The sequence below is a fragment of the Triticum dicoccoides genome, chromosome 3A (genome assembly GCF_002162155.2).
Source record: "Triticum dicoccoides isolate Atlit2015 ecotype Zavitan chromosome 3A, WEW_v2.0, whole genome shotgun sequence".
NCBI lineage: Eukaryota > Viridiplantae > Streptophyta > Magnoliopsida > Poales > Poaceae > Triticum > Triticum dicoccoides.
In genome coordinates, this window is record NC_041384.1 from 538117066 (window position 1) to 538137520 (window position 20455).

Below are 20455 nucleotides of genomic sequence, written 5' to 3' on the forward strand. Positions count from 1 at the left end.
ATTACTTCATTATGAATTAGGTGTTATGCCGACCACATAAAAAATTAACCTAGAGGCTACAGCAAAAATCCAAAATTAAGCAATGATGGACCTGAGAGGCACTAAGCTTAATTGTTCCTGGCAATAAAGCTAGAACCACTTGTCCTGAAATAGATCTCAATAGGCAAAATAACTAACTTGTGGTGTACGCGTGATTTTATCAGATCAAACAATTCAGGTGGTGAGCCGAGTTGTTAACCCAAATCCCCAGAATTTTACATGATTGAATGCTGCTCTATAGACTAACCATGACTTACATAAAGCTACCCAGCGTAAAACGAACCTTCGTCAAGCGTTGGAGAGGGGGATATCATCCTTGCGCCACGACCATGGCTCGTCAAGATGATCTACTTGAGATCAGACACAGCTATAAAAGAATATGGCAACGACACGGAGTAAGTTTCCTCTGCACTCATATTTGGAGTATACAACACCCATGATGGAGTCTCTGAATCGCAATGATGGAGCTTTACAGATTGTGTTACATCTAACTTGAACAGCGGCGACGACTAATGGATCCCTTCCAAACAGCAGGAAATCAAAGATCTCGGATCTGACGAGGTGTGAATCCTGATGATGTAGCCTGATGATGTAGCCTGAAAATAGATCACAAGCATATGGAAAAAGGATCACTAAACATCATGAGCTATTAAAAGTGTACGAGGAGAAAATCTGAAAATAACAGTCAATTATTTTATAGAACTTACACTTGTTCTCCGGAACAAATGGTAACAATCATGATATCATATTAGAGCTTATTCAGGACATCTTTTTTACTAAAGGGAGTATTATGTTTCAGCAAAATTGTCAAACTATGTCTACACATTTAGCATACTATTATCTCTGTCATCTCAACGTACACTGCTCTGTACCTTGTTAAAATCCTAACCGTCAAAATTTATGCCAAAACAATATCTAGGACTTGGATGTTAATCGCTAAAAGCAGTTTTGCTAAGTCCCCAGTGGTGCTGTACCAAGAATATGGTGGAGTGCTTGAATCCATCATCAGCGTCGACGATCAAAGTCGGACACTGGTCACCAGTCATGCACTGCCTCCGATTCCGAAAGTGGTGAGGATAAGCAGGCCAGACAGCCTTACAGCCAGGTCCACTTCTTGAAAAAACATTGAGCTCTCTTATGCCTCTATTCTTAGGGAGCTTAGTAGTTGTAAGGATATGTTTTCGTAATACTATACCCCTAAAAGGATACTGTTTTCATTGGAGTCATTTTGGGCGACCGAGCTCAACGCAGAACCCCTCACATATTATGATTTTTTTTAGTCCTTTGTTCAGAGTCCTGCGTTATTTTTTATGGGAATACTTTTTTATGATAACTCATAATATAGCGTCAAGAGGATGCAAAACTATGGGTATGTATCCTGTCTTTGCACGATTAGAATGCATATAGTCAACACAATCCGCGAGTCAACTGGGTGACCCTGCCGGCGCGTGCGGGCGACCAACTAGCGTTCGGACGGCGCGGCCGGGAGCGGCGGGTCATCATTCATCTCTCGATCCACGAGGACCCGACGCAAGGCCTCAGGGTTGTGTCCAAGAGATACAACTTTCAGAAGGGCGTCGTTGATGGCGAACGACAGGCCCGAGACCCGCGTGAGCGCATCTCCTGCCCCGACAACAACCACCGGCGCGGCCGTGACGATGACCAAGACAGGCGCCGTGAAGACAAGGACCGTAGGGGGCATGACGGCTCGCGCAACAGGGAAGGGTGGGGCGCGCGCATCAGGCGCAGCCTGTCCAGGCAGTCGCGGGACTCCTCACGGGACCATGGTCGCGGTGCTGGGCGCGAGGATCGCCGGGATGATGATGGCCGCGACCGCGACGGCCGTCGCCGCGCTGTCGTTGCTGCATCGCCTGAGTCTGCCGTCCTGCTGGGCTCCGGCTCCTCCAGTGCGGACGCGGCATGTGTCATGGAGATGCAGCCTCTGCCGACCTTGCCGCTGGAGGCTAAACGCGGCCGCAGCGTCGCGCAGCACCCCTCGTCGCGCGCTGCCCGTCGTCGGTCTCAGGAGAGCCTCACGCCACCAGTCTCGCATCCGTTGTCGCCAACTACTGTCCACCCGCCGTCTCCGAGGTCCATGAGGAATGAAGCCCGGTCGTCTGCGCTTGTGCCGAACATATCAAGCCCGGCGCTGCTCGAGCTTTGCTCGCCCCAGATGTTGTTGCTGCCTGTTCCGTCGCCTTCCAGGCCCTCGGGGTTTGAAGCCTCCCCAACGCCACCCCTGTTGTCTAGTGGGCCGCTGTGCCGCACTCCATCGCCCGTGCGGCATCGTAGGGCTGTTGTTGGTGCGGTCGGCCTCCAGTACCTTGCACCCCTGTTTGAAGATCGCCACGAAGCCATCCTGCCCACACCCACTGATACGTCTCCAACGTATTTATAATTTTTGATTGTTCCATGCTATTATATTATCTGTTTTGGATGTTTAATGGGCTTTAATATATCTTTTTATATTATTTTTACGACTAACCTATTAACCGAAAGCCCAGTGCAAATTGTTGTTTTTTTGCCTATTTCAGTGTTTCGCAGAAAAGGAATATTAAACGGAATCCAAACGGAATGAAACCTTCACGATGATCTTTTTTGGAACAAACGTGATCCAGGAGACTTGGAGTGGACGTCAAGGAAGCAGCGAGGCGGCCACGAGGTAAGAGGGCGTGCCCCCCACCCTCGTGGTCCCCTCGCAGCTCCACCAACCTACTTCTTTCACCTATATATACTCTTATACCCTTAAACCTTCTGGGAGAGCAACGAAACACCTTTTCTACCACCGCAACCTTCTGTACCCGTGAGATCCCATCTTGGGGCCTTTTTCGGCGATCTGCCGGAGGGGGATTCGATCATGGAGGACTTCTACATCAACACCATAGCCTCTCCGATGATGTGTGAGTAGTTTACCACAGACCTTCGGGTCCATAGTTATTAGCTAGATGGCTTCTTCTCTCTCTTTGGATCTCAATACAAAGTTCTCCTCAGTCTTCTTGGAGATCTATTCGATGTAACTCTTTTTGCGGTGTGTTTGCCGAGATCCGATGAATTGTGGGTTTATGATTTAATTATCTATTAATATTATTTGATTCTCCTTTGAATTCTTATATGCATGATTTGATATCTTTGCAAGTCTCTTCGATTTATCAGTTTGGTTTGGCCTACTAGATTGATCTTTCTTGCAATGGGAGGAGTGCTTAGCTTTGGGTTCAATCTTGCGGTGTCCTTTCCCAGTGACAGCAGGGGCAGCAAGGCACATATTGTATTGTTGCCATCGAGGATAAAAATATGGGGTTTATATCATATTGCTTGAGTTTATCCCTCTACATCATGTCATCTTGCCTAATGCGTTACTCTGTTCTTATGAACTTAATACTCTAGATGCATGCTGGATAGCGGTCGATGTGTGAAGTAATAGTAGTAGATGCAGAATCGTTTCGGTCTACTTGTCACAGACGTGATGCCTATATTCATGATCATTGCCTTAGATATCATCATAACTATGCGCTTTTCTATCAATTGCTCGGCAGTAATTTGTTCACCCACCGTAATACATGCTATCTTGAGAGAAGCCACTAGTGAAGCCTATGGCCCTCGGGTCTACTTTATATCATATAAGTTTTCAAATTAAAATTCTAGTTTACTATTTATTTGCAATCTTTATTTTCCAATCTATATCACAAAAATACCAAAAAATATCTTATTATCTTTATCAAATCTCACTCTCGTAAGTGACCGCGAAGGGATTGACAACCCTTTATCGGGTTGGTTGCGAGGTTCTTATTTGTTAGTGCAGGTACAAGGGGTTTTGCGTGTAGTCTCCTACTGGATTGATACCTTGGTTCTCAAAAACTGAGGGAAATACTTACGCTACTTTGATGCATCACCCTTTCCTCTTCAAGGGAAAACCAACGCATGCTCAAAAGGTAGCAAGAAGGATTTCTGGCGCCATTATCGGGGAGATCTACGCACAAGACAAGACATACCAAGTACCCATCACAAACTCTTATCCCTCGCATTACATTATTTGCCATTTGCCTCTCGTTTTCCTCTCCCCCACTTCACCCTCGCCGTTTTATTCGCCTATTTCCCGTTTGCCTTTCCTTTGCCATGGCCGAGTCGAAAAGGGGTAAGGGTTCTCTCCAGAGTTCTAGTACTTTGGATAGACCCTCTATCCTTTCTAAGCTCATAAATAATGATGCTATGGAAAGACCTACCGGGGTTATCAATGAGAGTTTGGATAATTTCGATGAAGATGATTCCGGATTTTTTCGTTATTTCCTTGATGAATCTTTGAAAGACGCTTGGGATAGGTTATTAAGGATCCTAGCTAACTATGTGCCCCAATATCAAATTGGGATATACCTAAAAAGCTTTTATGTTGGCTTACCCTCTTCGTTCAAGCAAGTTTTAGATTCTATTTTTGAAGAAGATTTTCTTGAGGGGATGACATAGATACCTATGAAAAGATGAAAACTATATTTGGCCACCCCATGAGTGAGAAGGTTGAATCCACCTCTCTTTTGTGCTTTTATCAAAATGAAATTATCAAAGAGATGAAGGCTAGCTTAGATGCAAATTTTCATAGCATGCTTAATCTTTCTTCCACCATTAATGGCCATGTGATTTCTCAAAATAGAAAGATAAATGCTATAGATAATAATTTTTCTCTTTTCTTTCCCAACACCAAAGATGTCAATACCTAGATCTATTCTTGCTTTTATGCCTAGCTAGGGGCGTTAAACGATAGCGCTTGTTGGGAGGCAACCCAATTTTATTTTTTCCTTAATTTTTGTTCCTGTTTAGTAATGAGTAAATCATCTATCCTATGTTATGCTTGTATTTTTTATGTTTTAATTAGTGTTTGTGACAAGTAAAGCCTTTAGGATCTTCTTGGATAATTGTTATTTGATCTTGCTGGAAAAAAACGGAAAGTATGCGCTCACGAGAATAATTTTCATTTTTAACCAGAGAGCGATAAAATACTGATTCCAACTGCAGTAGATCAATATACAAATTATTTAGGTATTCCTAATTTGGTAGAATTTTTGGAGTTACAGAAGTATTCGAAACTTATATATTACTACAGACTGTTCTGTTTTTGACAGATTCTGTTTTTCGTGTGTTGTTTGCTTATTTTGATGAATCTATGGCTAGTATCGGGGGGTATGAACCATAAAAAAGTTGGAATACAATAGGTTTAACACCAATATAAACAAAGAATGAGTTAATTACAGTACCTTAAGTGGTGATTTGTTTTCTTATACTAACGGAGCTCATGAGATTTTTTGTTGAGTTTTGTGTTGTGAAGTTTTCAAGTTTTTGGGTAAAGATTTAATGGATTTTGGAACAAGGAGTGGCAAGAGCCTAAGCTTGGGGATTCCCAAGGCACCCCAAGGTAAAATCCAAGGACAACCAAAAGCCTAAGCTTGGGTATGCCCCGGAAGGCATCCCCTTTTTCGTCTTCGTCTATCGGTAACTTTACTTGAGGCTATATTTTTATTCACCACATGATATGTGTTTTGCTTGGAGTGTCTTTTATGATTTGAGTCTTTGCTTTTTAGTTTACCACAGTCATCCTTGCTGTACACACCTTTTGGGATAAACACACATGAATTGGAATTTATTAGAATACTCTATGTGCTTCACTTATATCTTTTGAGCTAGATAAGTGCTTCACTTATATTTTTTTGAGCACGGTGGTGGATTTATTTTGTAGAATTTATTGATATCTCATGCTTCACTTATATTATTTTGAGAGTCTTTTAGAACAGCATGATAATTTTCTTTGGCTATAAAACTAGTCCTAATATGATAGGCATCCAAGATGGGTATAATAAAAACTTTCATATAAAGTGCATTGAATACTATGAGAAGTTTGATACTTGATGATTGTTTTGAGATATGAAGATGGTAATATTATAGTCATGCTAGTTGAGTAGTTGTGAATTTGAGAGATACTTGTGTTAAATTTTGTGATTCCCGTAGCATGCACGTATGGTGAACCGTTATGTGATGAAGTCGGAGCATGGTTTATTTATTGATTGTCTTCCCTATGAGTGGCGGTCGGGGACGAGCGATGGTCTTTTCCTACTAATCTACCCCCCTAGGAGCATGCGCGTAGTACTTTGTTTTGATAACTAATAGATTTTTGCAATAAGTATGTGAGTTCTTTATGACTAATGTTGAGTCCATGGATTATATGCACTCTCACCCTTCCACCATTGCTAGCCTCTCTAGTACCGCGCAACTTTCGCCGGTACCATAAACCCACCATATATCTTCCTCAAAACAGCCACCATACCTGCCTATTATGGCATTTCCATAGCCATTCCGAGATATATTGCCATGCAACTTTCCACCGTTCCGTTTATTATGACACGCTTCATCATTGTCATATTGCTTTGCATGATCATGTAGTTGACACCGTATTTGTGGCAAAGCCACCGTTCATAATTCTTTCATACATGTCACTCTTGATTCATCGCACATCCCGGTACACAGTCGGAGGCATTCACATAGAGTCATATTTTTCTTCTAGTATCGAGTTGTAATTCTTGAGTTGGAAGTAAATAAAAGTGTGATGATCATCATTATTAGAGCATTGTCCCAGTGAGGAAAGGATGATGGAGACTATGATTCCCCCACAAGTCGGGATGAGACTCCGGACGAAAAAAAATAAAGAGAAAAAAGGGAAAAGAGGCCATAAAAAAGGGGAGAAATGACCCAAATAAAAAAATGAGAGAAAAAGAGAGAAGGGGCAATGCTACTATCCTTTTACCACACTTGTGCTTCAAAGTAGCACCATGATCTTCATGATAGAGAGTATCCTATTTTGTCACTTTCATATACTAGTGGGAATTTTTTATTATAGAACTTGGCTTGTATATTCCAATGATGGGCTTCCTCACAATACCCTAGGTCTTCGTGAGTAAGCAAGTTGGATACACACCCACTTAGTTTATTTTTGAGCTTTCATACACTTATAGCTCTAGTGCATCTGTTGCATGGCAATCCCTACTCACTCACATTGATATCTCTTGATGGGCATCTCCATAGCCCGTTGATACGTCTAGTTGATGTGAGACTATATTCTCCTTTTTTGTCTTCTCCACAACCACCATTATATCCCACCTATAGTGCTATATCCATGGCTCATACTCATGTATTGCGTGAAGATTGAAAAAGTTTGGTAACGTCAAAAGTATGAAATAATTGCTTGGCTTGTCATCGGGGTTGTGCAAGATTTAAATATTTTGTGTGGTGAAGATAGAACATAGCCAGACTATATGATTTTGTAGGGATAACTTTCTTTGGCCATGTTATGTTGAGAAGACATAATTGCTTTATTAGTATGCTTGAAGTATTACTATTTTTATGTCAATATTAAACTTTTATCTTGAATCTTATGGATCTGAACATTCATGCCACAATAAAGAGAATTACATTGAAAATTATGTTAGGAAGCATTCCACATCAAAAAATTTGTTTTTATCATTTACCTACTCGAGGACGAGCAGGAATTAAGCTTGGGGATGCTTGATACGTCTCCAATGTATCTATAATTTTTTTTGTTCCATGCTATTATATTATATGTTTTGGATGTTTAATGGGCTTTAATATACCTTTTTATATTATTTTTGGGACTAACCTATTAACCGAAAGCCCAGTGCAAATTGTTGTTTTTTGCCTATTTCAGTGTTTCGCAGAAAAGGAATATCAAACGGAATCCAAACAGAATGAAATCTTCGCGAGGATCTTTTTTGGAACAAACGTGATCCAGGAGACTTGGAGTGGACGTTAAGGAAGCAGCGAGGCGGCCACGAGGTAGGAGGGCGCGCCCAGGGGTGTGGGCGTGCCCCCCACCCTCGTGGGCCCCTCGTAGCTCCACCAACCTACTTCTTTCACCTATATATACTCTTATACCCTGAAACCTTCAAGGAGAGCAACGAAACACCTTTTCCACCACCGCAACCTTCTGTACCCGTGAGATCCCATCTTGGGGCCTTTTCCGGCGATCTGCCGGAGGGGGATTCAATCATGGAGGGCTTCTACATCAACACCATAGCCTCTCCGATGATGTGTGAGTAGTTTACCACAGACCTTCGGGTCCATAGTTATTAGCTAGATGGCTTCTTCTCTCTCTTTGGATCTCAATACAAAGTTCTCCTCGATCTTCCTAGAGATATATTCGATGTAGCTCCTTTTGCGGTGTGTTTGTTGAGATCCGATGAATTGTGGGTTTATGATTTGATTATCTATGAATATTATTTGATTCTCCTCTAAATTCTTATATGCATGATTTGATATCTTTGCAAGTCTCTTTGAATTATCAGTTTGGTTTGGCCTACTAGATTGATCTTTCTTGCAATGGGAGGAGTGCTTAGCTTTGGGTTCAATCTTGTGGTGTCCTTTCCCGGTAACAACAAGGGCAGCAAGGCACGTATTGTATTGTTGCCATCGAGTATAAAAATATGGGGTTTATATCATATTGCTTGAGTTTATCCCTCTACATCATGTCATCTTGCCTAATGCGTTACTCTGTTCTTATGCACTTAATACTCTATATGCATGATGGATAGCGGTCGATGTGTGGAGTAATAGTAGTAGATGCAGAATCGTTTCAGTCTACTTGTCACGGACGTGATGCCTATATTCATGATCATTGCCTTAGATATGATCGTAACTATGCGCTTTCTATCAATTGCTCGGCAGTAATTTGTTCACCCACCGTAATGCATGCTATCTTGAGATAAGCCACTAGTGAAACCTATGGCCCCGGGTCTACTTTATATCATATAAGTTTCCAATTTCCAATTCTAGTTTACTATTTATTTTGCAATCTTTATTTTCCAATCTATATCACAAAAATATCAAAAATATTTATCTTATTATCTCTATCAGATCTCACTATCGTAAGTGACCATGAAGGGATTGACAACCCCTTTATCGCGAGGTTCTTATTTCTTTGTGCAGGTACTAGGGGATTTTCATGTAGTCACCTACTGGATTGATACCTTGGTTCTCAAAAACTGAGGGAAATACTTATGCTACTTTGTTGCATCACCCTTTCCTCTTCAAGGAAAAACCAACACATGCTCAAGAGGTAGCACCCACCCCTGCTCCAACGCCACTCCAAGCTCCTGCTGCACGCGGGAAAACAATGGCTGGTGTGACCATCTCCAGGGTTGGCGATGCTCTTTCGCTGCACAAGACGTGGGCGGCAAGCTACCCCAGGGCCATGCCGGTGGCTACAGCAGCAGAAATTCTGGTATGTCGCTCTCTCGGCATCGTCAAGGATGGTGAGGACGTAACTGCTGCAGCTCTTGATGCCTTCGCGGAACGCTTCAAAGAGCACCTGTCGTCGGAGGTGATCTCAGCCATGAGGGGGCTTTTTAAGCTCGACGACGCGAATGTGCATGCTGTGGAGGAGGCCCTCCTGGCGCATGGTGGGGTGGTGCGCTAGACCTAGAGAGGGCCGATGAGGAGGCCGAGCTCCAGCAGGCTGCAACCTAAGCAGTTGTTGCTCAAACTGGGACTGATCTTATTTAAATGTTAGTACAACCAAATGCATGTCCTGGGGTGTCTATGTACTGGGACCAATGTATCCCTAGAGTAAAAGTTTGTGTGCGTGCTAGCTACATGCCTAGTATCAAGTCTGTGGAGTTGCTTTTGCATCTCAGGGTGTCTGCTACTGTAACCGGGTGCAAGCAGTCTGTTGCTGCTCCTGCTCCTGCCATTATACCAAGTTCTATTGTGGTTGTCTTTGCTCATGATACGTGCATATGCTCCAGGGATCTTATGTTTAAATCATGTTAGCTCAACCTATCAACTTCTTGAGCTGGAATGTTAGGGGCCTTAACTGCCCGGATCGGCGGTCCACAGTTAACGCAACCATTGCTTCCTCCTCCTGCCATGTGGTATGTCTCCAGGAGACGAAGCTTGACAATATCGACCAGTTCACGACCGCGTTTTGGGGGGGGGGGGCATAGGTTACGCAGCTTTGTGCAAGGCCCGACAAATGGCACGAGGGGAGGTATCCTCCTTCTCGGGATGATCTCTTGCTGGAGATGTCCAACATCACCTTTACAACCTATTGCCTCTCTGCCATGGTTCGTGTCAGAGATTCGGGCGTGAGATTTAAGATAACAACCATCTATGGCCCGACTGACCCTTCGCTTAAAAGCACATTCTTTGCCGAGCTCATTAGCCAGAAGCTGCTAGTTGGGGTCGCTTGGATCGCCTCCGGGGATTTCAACCAGATTTATTGGGCAAGGGATAAAAACAAGCGGAACATTAGCACCAGCCAAATCAACCGGTTTCGTGCAACTCTCAATAGTTGTGAGCTTAAAGAAATCCACCTCCAGAACAGGAGGTTCACCTGGAGCAACGAGAGGGCAAACCCAACACTGAGCAAGCTTGACTCTTTCTTTTGCAATGCGGAGTGGGACACCACCTTCAACGACCACATGCTCCATGCACTTTCTTCGTCCCTATCCGACCATTGCCCGCTCCTACTCGCCGATGATAAGGGTCCTAGGAGGCCTAAGGCTTTCAAATTCGAGAACTTTTGGACTTCTATGCCCGGCTTCAATGAGGTGGTCCAAAAGGCCTGGGTCGAGCCCGTTGAGCACACCGAGCCACACATTATCCTTTTCCACAAGCTAAAGAAAACGGTGATGCGCCTCTCACAATGGAGTAGGGGTCTCTTCTCTAAAGCTAAGGTTCATCTCCATACCGCCCTCTTGGTGATCCTACGCCTAGACATTGCTCAGGAGGGAAGGCTGCTCTCCCCCGAGGAGCTCGACCTTTGGGCCAGGCTCAAGAGAAGGGTCATAAGCCTGGCCGTGCTCGAGAAAGCACGCAAGAAGTAATGTGCCAGAATTGCAAATATCAAATAAGGTGATGCCAACACAAAGTTCTTTCATCGTCGGGTTAATGCGCGAAGGAGGAAAAACCACATTCACCGTATCATGAATGATCAAGGGTGGGTGACTGAGCACAACGCCAAGGAAAAAATAATTCACGACCATTTCTCGCATATAATGAAAAGGGGAAGTGCGAGCACAAAGGACTTTAATTGGGAGGAACTTAACCTGGAGTCGCATGACCTACAGGAGCTTGACTCTCCCTTCTCCGAGGAGGAGGTCATCGATGCAATAAATAGCATGCCTAGCGACAAGGCGCCTGGGCCGGATGGCTTCACCGGCCTCTTCTTCAAGAAGTGTTGGGGCATCATCAAGCACAACCTCATGAGGGTGATTCAATGCTTTGACTCCCTCCACACAAGAAATCTTCACTGGCTCAACTCTGCGAATGTTGTGCTGCTTCCCAAGAAGGACGGGGCGGAGAGCATCGTCGACTATAGACCCATCAGTCTCATTCATGGAATCGCCAAGATATTGCAAAAGTGCTTTCCATAAGGCTCGGACTGCACATGTTCACCCTCGTCTCCAGCGCTCAAAGTGCTTTCATCAAAACTCGGAGCATCCACGACAACTTCATGTATGTTCGAAACCTCGGGCGGCACCTTCACAAGAGCAAGACCCCCTCCCTGCTATTCAAGTTGGACATTTGCAAGGCCTTTGACTTTGTCAAATGGGAGTATTTGCTTGACCTCCTTCGGAGACGAGGTTTCCCAAGCAAATTTCGAGAGTGGATTGCGGCACTCCTATGTCCCTCATCTTCGAGGATCCTCTTGAATGGGGTACCTGGTGCTCCCATCAAGCACGACTAGGGGCTACGGCAAGGGGACCCCGTCTCTCCACTCTTGTTTTTCATAGCTATATACCCCCTACAACGTATCCTCGACATAGTGACAAAAAGGGGCTGCTTCATAAGCTCTGAGGGAGAGGTGTCATGGTGTGTACCTCCCTTTATGCGGATGACGCAGCCGTGTTTGTAGCTCCGATTAAAAGTGATGTGGACAACCTAGCGACTATTCTGAGAGGCTTTGGGGATGTCATCGGTCTGTGCACCAATTTCCATAAGAGTTTGATGGTTCTGATTCGGTGCGGTAACCTTGACTTGAGGCAAATCACCCAAGGTTTGCCGGCTGTTAGAGCCTCCTTCCCGCTGCGATATTTGGGCCTACTGCTCTTTGTGTGGAAGCTAAAGCTCGTTGACTTGCAATTCCTTGTGGACAAGGTGGCAAGCAGATTAACAACATACGAGGGCCAGAACATCACCACCATTGGGCGCGCGGCTCTTGTCAAGTCGGTGCTCGTTTCCCAAGTGATCTACTTCATCACGCCGCTTGCCATACAGCCCACCATCCTTCAAAACATCGACAAACTTGAGAGGGCCTTCCTGTGGTCTGGGTCATATAAGACAACCGGGGCAAAATGCAAGGTTAATTGGGACATTGTCGGCCGTCCGCTTGCTTATGGTGGGCTTGGGGTCCTCAACACCAATAAGTTCGCGCGAGCTTTGAGACTACAGTGGCCTTGGTATGAATGGAAGAAGCCAACAAAATTGTGAATTGGGAGAGGTAACCCGTGTGATGAGGAAGATCTCAACTTCTTCTATGCTAGCACCACAATCAAGGTCGGGAATGGGGCGAAGACACCCTTCTGGGAATCCCCTTGGCTTCTTGGGCGCAAGCCCAGGGACATTGCTCCTCTCATCTATGAGTCTTCATCGCGGAAACATTGGAAGGTACGGGAGGCCCTCAAGGAAAACGCGTGGATCCTCAAAATCAAGCCACCTACGATTGTTTCCCGCCAACATGTAACACAATTCTTCACCCTTTGGATGCTTCTGCATGAGGTGCATCTTGATGATCTTGCTGAGGACGACATAGTATGGAAACACTCGGACTCCGGGCATTACTCTGCGGCCTCTGCTTACAGGGCACAATTTTTGGGTTTGGTCCTCTCACCCATGGACTAAATGGTTTGGAAGCCTTGGGCCCCACCGAAGGTTAAGTTCTTTGCTTGGCTCGCGCTGCAAGATAGAATTTAGACCGCCGACAAACTCGCTAAGCGGGGCTGGCCAAATTGTGGCCCTTGCCCCTTGTGCAAGGGAGTGCAAGAATGTGGAACACATCTATTCTTCAAATGCCGCCTCACGTTGAGGCTTTGGAATTTGGTTATTCAGAAATTTCTCATACACGACATGGACACGTCGGCGTGGAGCTCCTTCGACTCAGTCAAGACATGGTGTGCGAGCACGAGCGCCGTGGGCACCACCAACCGAAAAGCGAAGGCCTCGATCGCCATGCATGTGTCATGGGTCATTTGGAATGAGAGAAATGCAAGAGTGTTCCGGCATAAGAGCACGCCTCCGCCAATTCTACTCAACACCATCGTCGACGAGGCAAACCTTTGGATCACCACCGGAGCAAAGAAGTTAGGGTCTTTTTTATTGCGAGAATAATTGTCGTGCCGTATTCTGGATGTGTGTTGTAACAAACTCTTCTCTTCTTATTTAATATATGAGACAAATCTTTTGTCTCCGTTTCAAAAAAAAAAAACTCATGCATGCACAAGATCATGCCAGTAAAAACTAAAATCATGAAAGACCGATACTATGCCTACGTGCTACCCAACGCCTTAAGCAAATATATGGCAATTAAATCATGAGCCGGGTGTTCTTTTAGACTTATATAGTGCCAGTGAGTTTATAAATGACGTTTCTTTTCTCCAAGCATGTTCTCCTCTTCCCCTCGACGGTTAGGAAAAACTCTGCACTTTAGACTTTTCCGCCGAACCCCCCTCTACTTGTCGCTCCAACGGTCGGTGGCGGGGAGGAGAATATTGGTGCCTTCGCTCTGTCTAGTAGATTAGGTTGGATGATTTTAGTCCTCGCAGGTGCGGCATTCAGGCGGATGGTGGCGCTTCTTCTTTGAGTTTTTCTTCCAAGCTCCAATCTTCCTCGAGTTTGTCCATCTAGATGTAGTTGACAAAACTCTGGTGTACAATTCTATCATCTCCTTGAGGCGGCGAGGTTAAGATTTCTCGTCGTGCATGTGCAACAACGAGATTTGGTATCAGTTGCTTCAAACCTATTCAAGGGTTGAACAAGGGTCTTTAGGGCACATGCACAAAGACTTCTCGGTTGTCATCGATAAGGTCAAGCAAGCTCCAGTAGGGGAGTGGCGACAGTGGCGCGTCGGCGGTAGTGGTCGTTAGGTGGACTGGCGACCTTGATGTAATTTTTATTATGTTTGAGATGCTTTATACTTGGATGAAATCTCATAATAGATCTAAATATTTTTGCATAAAAAATAGCACTTAAGTGATATACATGGGAACGACCCCAGAAGGAATTTCCAGTGTGGCAACTGATTGTGTGGCCCCTTGTATTGTTTCAAAATTTAATAATCTAAAGATTTTTTTCATAGAAAAAACAACAAAAATCAATTTAATAATGGAGAAAAATGTATAAAAATGAAAAATGATAATGTATCTACATGAAAAAGCTCTTCATATATATGAAAATAAAAGGATTTCTGGAAAAAAAGAATGAATCTCCTTATTTATAGGGAACAGGATGTGTGACTCCCTCAAACGAAACGAATGTGGATTTCGTGATAAGGCAAATCCTTCGTGCCAATAAAAAGTAGCCCATCCAATGGTATTTAACATTCAGAAAACTGCCAAATAAAATGTGTCCCAAGCAGAAATATCACAAGTACCGCCGCTCCCTGGGCCGTCACAAGGAAAACTATATCCAAAATCCTTTTTATCCAGCATCAATCTCATATTTAAAACATGCTAATGCATAGAAAAAAATAAAATGTATGTATTTGAAGAAACTTCATATATTCAAAAGTAGTTGTTCATATATGTTAAACAATACTTTCATGTAACTTTTCAAAATGTTAACATACTTTCTCAATAAGAAAAGAAAATTAAAACAATCAAAAAAGTGGAATGAAAAATAAAACCTAGAAAAAGGTGGAGCAAGAGAAATAAAATAAAATAAAAGGGAAAATGAAAAGGTTCAGAAGAAAAAACTAAAGAAAAATAGAAACAAGCAAAAAAACATCATATATACTGGGCCTGGGCCACTACTACGTCTGAGCCTCCAATTCGCGAAATTATTTTTTAAGGGATACCTCTTGCAAATATCACTTTACCACCTTCTTTGGTGCTGACAAGTGGCATACTGCATGTGTGCCACTTGTCGCAATATGATTTTTTTGTAGATTCATTATTTGAAAACAGTTTATCTCTTTAACCATACAAATCATGAACCACTTTCACCGTTGGTTTTCTCGTGTTGAGATCTTCGAACCCATGTTAATAGGTTGCCGAACTTTGCCGAACTTCTCTTCCCAAAAAACAGAGATAAAGAAGAAATAAAATGAAAAACCGATAAAAATGAAAAACCAAAAAAATGACAACTAAAAAAAGAATGGAACCAAAAACCTAAGAAGCCGGAAGCATCCGTTGTGCTCTTTTTTCTACTTTTTTCTTGAAGCAGAACTGTGTTTTTCCCTTTTCGGGAAGCCGAGACCATGTTTTCCGCTTTTTGGGAAGCACAATTGAGCTTTTCATGGAAACATAGGTTGTGTTTCTTCTTTTCAGGGGAGCACAACTATGTTTTTTTTCTTTTCGGGAAGGATAGTTCTCGTGGAAGCACAACCGTGGTTCTCTAGTAAAAGCACAAACTATTGTGCTTCACGTGAAAGGACAAGCTGTGCTAGAGCACAACTGTGATTTCTTTTTCTTTCTGAAAACATAATTGTGCTTCTCGTGGAAACCCATATTTTGTTTATCCCTTTCCGGGAAGCATAGTTGTATTTCTCGCAGAAGCACATTCACATAAAAGCGCTGCTTCCTGGAAAAAAATCTTTTTCACCCAAGCCTAAGGAAAATCAGTTAAATAATGAAAGCTATTTTTTTTGGAAAAGCAAATAAAACCCGAAAATATATGAAGAAAAAAATGTCGAAGGCGCCAGAGCGCAACACTGGTGGTGTCTCGACGCACCAGTTGGCGCACTCCAAGGACCAGGAAACTGACGGTTGCGCCTGCTCCCGAAGGGGTACCTGTCAGCTAGTTCGTCCCTCCTAATCGACTCGTTAAGCACGAGTTGCATGAAGTACTTCCTCCGTTCTAAATTACTTGTTTTGGATTTGTCTACATATGTATCTAGACTTATTTTAATGCTAGATACATCCGTATCTAAACAAATCTAAGACAAGTAATTCCGAACGAAGAGAGTAGCTCATAGGGGACGCCCGCGTGGGCTGCGTGCCTGCGTCCTAGTAGCCATTGGTCATTCGCTCACTTGCATGTTCGCTGTTTTTTCTTGTTCACAGTTCGCAGTTAATTGGCTTTGGAAAAACACTTTTTTTATGACTCTAATAAAATTAAAAAACTAGAAATTAGAAAAAGTTCATGATTTAAAAAAATCTTTAATTTTGAAAAAGATGCGAGTTCATTTAACGATATAAAAAACAATTCATGAATTTCAAAAAAAAAGTTTCACAAATTTCAAAAACAAATCATAAGTTCGAACATAGTCTATGAATTTGATTTTTTTAGGAATTTAGAAAATTCACAAAATTTAAACAATCATGAATTTTAAAACAATTCGAGACTTTGACAAAATTATGAACTTGGATTTTTTTCAAGAATTTTGAAAAGTTTGGAAAGAAAAATAAAAAAAATAGAAAACTATAATAGAAAAATAAAACCGTTCTTTTCAAGACCGGTGTAAGCAGCTAAAGTGCCAGTCCACTTAGCATTTTTCTGAGTTGTTGTTTGTTTTTGAGATAGCTAACCGCTTATTCCAAGCGGTGCCAGTCCACTTAGCAGTCGTAACATAGGAGGGGGAGAGCAGAAACAGTAATAATAATTTAGAGTAAATTAGCGCTATGAGCTCTAGATAGAATATCGCACTATGTTTCACCTATTGTGAGACGGTAGCTCACCTGGATTAAGGGAAGTCGCTAGTGGGCTAGCCAGTACTGCTAAATTACCTTTTGTGCTTTAGCTATCTTCATTTGTTTATTTTGCAGGGATAGCTACCTTAATTTGTTATTCATTCGCTTTGATGTTTTTCCCTTTTCTATTTTGTTCTTTTATATATATATATATATATATATATATATATATATATATATATATATATATATATATATATATATATATATATATATTCGAATATGAAAAAACAAAATGGGCATATCCAACTAATCTTGACTATCAAATCAAGTTAATCCGACAGCACAGACTTCTTGAATGGCGAGTGCTCAACATGCTTAGTGAGCAATTAAACATAAAATATCAATGTCAGTGGCAATCACATAATTAAGACATAAATAATATCATACCTAATGTCTACATCCAATTAATATACTACATAATATCAACTGTTCTACCTAATATCCACGTGCAATTAATATAATGCCCAATATCAGTGTGCATTGCACACGAAAACATTTGCTAATTTTTGAAATATTCTTAATACATATACTCCAAAATTATTTAATTAAAGTTCTAAAAGTGTTCATCTCACATTTAAAAAATGTTTATGCGGTGTAAAAGATATACTCACAAATATATTTTCATAAATTTCGTAAAAACATTAAGGTGTTTGTAATTTTTTTAGAATATGTATACAATGTAAAAGAAATGTTCAAGTAATTTAGAAAAAAACACCATTCAATTTTTTTATACATTAATATAAATTCATGCGTTTAAAATTTTTGTTTGTGATTTTTTAATGTTTACATAATGTTAAAATGATCTTTGGTTTGTTTGAAAACAACATGTTTTGTACCATTCAAAAAAGAGTATCCGTGGCATTAGAAAAAAATGTTCTAACAATTAACACATGTATTGATTGTTATCATGGCATATATAAAAATGTTCAATCTATTAAAAAATCCCACTATGTATTGAAATTATGTTCAACATGTATTCTGAAAATATTGAACATCCATGTAAAAAAAGTTCAACCTGTATTGAAAAATGTTCAAGGTGTACTGAAAAATTCCAATGTGTATCTACAAAATGTCAAACCTGTACATGAAAAATGTTCAACTGTATTTAATTAAAATTCAACATTATTTTTATAAAACATAAAGATTGAAATAAAACTGCAAAAAACAGATTAAAACCTATAGAAAAAACCAAAGAAACAAAAAATGCACGTATGTTGTCAATCCGTTTTGTACCAGTGTATGGAATCTTACCAAAACCCCAAACCAGGTCAGCATGAAAAGGCGAGTCCAGAGCTGAATGCTTCAGGCGAGACAATGGTAGGTCTCGCAGTAAGCTGCACATAACTCCTACGTTATAAGCGGAGAGCACCTATTTGCCGCACTGATGTGGGCATAGATGCTTCTACAAATATTAGATGAGACCTTTTTCAGGTAATTTCTATTGATAATTATATATTATTATCAGGGGCAAAAATACTACTCCATCCGTTCCATAATGTAAGGGAGTACATATTTTTGTGCTTTACACAGAATTACTGGAAACACGTATATGCTACGTATTAAAAAGCGAGATTATACTGAAGATTTTGAAGCACACGGGTATGTAAAACTTAGACGCCAATGCATGTGATCAAGCCAAGTAGAAGAAGCTCATGTACGTACATGGAAGGGACCGGTTCTAAGTCAAGGCATGGTCGATAACACCGTACTCAGAGAAAATTCTTCGTGGATAGGTCGATCGCGCCGTTGGCTTGGTCGATAACACCGTGGAGTTGGTTCAGCGATTGTCGTGGATATTGGTCATGTACGGTTCTCCCTATACAGTTGGTAGCCGAATCATGAAGGTCAAATCCTCCAAAAAAACGTAGTTATCTCACTCTCATCGAAAGATCAGGCCGCAGTTCGCATCACGCACTCTACCACAGATAAGGCAGCAATGCAAATGGGTGTCCTTGACTAGGCGGGCCCATTAACCGGTGACGCGTATGGCACTGCAGTAATTTTTTTACTGTAGCGGCCCAACTATTGTTGCAAACCGGTTTTTTCGGTCTTCTTTTTTATTTTGGATTACTTTTAAAACGGGATTTTCATATGAAATTCCCAAACATTTTTTGAATTTTGAACAAATTTGAAAACTAGAATATTTTTTAAAATTCTGAGTACATCTCACTGCTTACTTTTGCCACTAGGAAATTCAACTACTTAAAAATGTCATTGCTTCGTTAGACGCATGCTAAAAATGCCACTAGACACCATTAGTGTCATCTCAAATCTTGTTTGCCATGTTATAATGACAAAATACATATAGAACAACATGTCAAATCTCCCTCTATCTCACTACAATAAAGTGTGGATCCTACTTGATCCCAACGGCGTTCTTATTTTCCTCTAAAACTATTTGCTTGCTTACTCCTGACATGTGGGGTCCACACTTATCATTGTGAGATAGAGAAAACTGACATGTGGGTATAGGGAAATGTTTGTCATATAACATGGTCAACGAGTTTGACCTGACAATAACAATGTCCAATGGCATTTTTGAGCAAACTTCTAGTGGAACGATGGCATATTTGAGATATCTAATGGCATTTTTGAGCAAGCATCTCATGGAACAATGGCATTTTTGAGCAAGCATCTCATGGAACAATGGCATTTTTGAGCAAGCATCTCATGGAACAATGGCATTTTTGAGCAGTTGTAATTTTTAATGACATAATTGAGTAGTGAGACACAACTAGTGGCATAAATGATAAATCCCCTTAAAAATATGCAAACATTATTCAAAAAATGTGATCTTTTTCCAATTTGTAAAATTGTTGGACAAATGGGGATATTTTGGAAATTATAAGCAAGGTTTTAAAAACTGAACATTTTTGGAAATAGGAATATTCTTTGAATTTATGAACAAAATTTGAAAATGCGAACAAGTCTTGAAATTCATTTTTTTAATTACAAACATTTTTGAAATATCAGATCATTTTGTAAGTTTGAAACAAAATTTGAAATTTCCAAACATTTTAAAAACTAAACTTGAAAAATAATATAAATAGTAAAAACAAGAATAAAAAAACAGCAGAAAATCCAGTTCAAGATCCTTCTACAAATGTCGCCAAACCCGGTTTTTTTAGGGGTGGCCGCCAAACCGGTCAGGAAGCTTCACCTTTTAAAAGGTTTCCAAAACTGGATTGTGTAGAATGCACAACTCCTTGCAAAAATGGGCCGGCCCATCACACTCGATAGCTCGAAGAAATGTTCAAAACCTCAAAATTGTTGGCAGATTTCAAAAAAATATCCCAAATTTCTATTAAAAACATGTTCTTGAATGAAAAAAATCATTAATTTGAAAAAAAGAATGCACCAAAAATCGAGAAAATCTTCCCAAATTTAGAAAAAACTTACGGATTCAAAAATTGTTTGCAAATCCAAAAAATAATCGGTATTTTAAAAAAATAATAGAATGTTCTAGGATTTCAAAACATATTCATGAATTTAAAAATAAAAAATAAATGAACAAA

General features: G+C 41.2%; 1 pseudogene; it reads left to right on the forward strand.

Moving 5' to 3' along the window:
- The first annotated feature begins 1823 nt into the window (after nt 1-1823).
- LOC119272535 lies at nt 1824-9025 on the forward strand (annotated as a pseudogene).
- Nucleotides 9026-20455: the final 11430 nt, after the last annotated feature.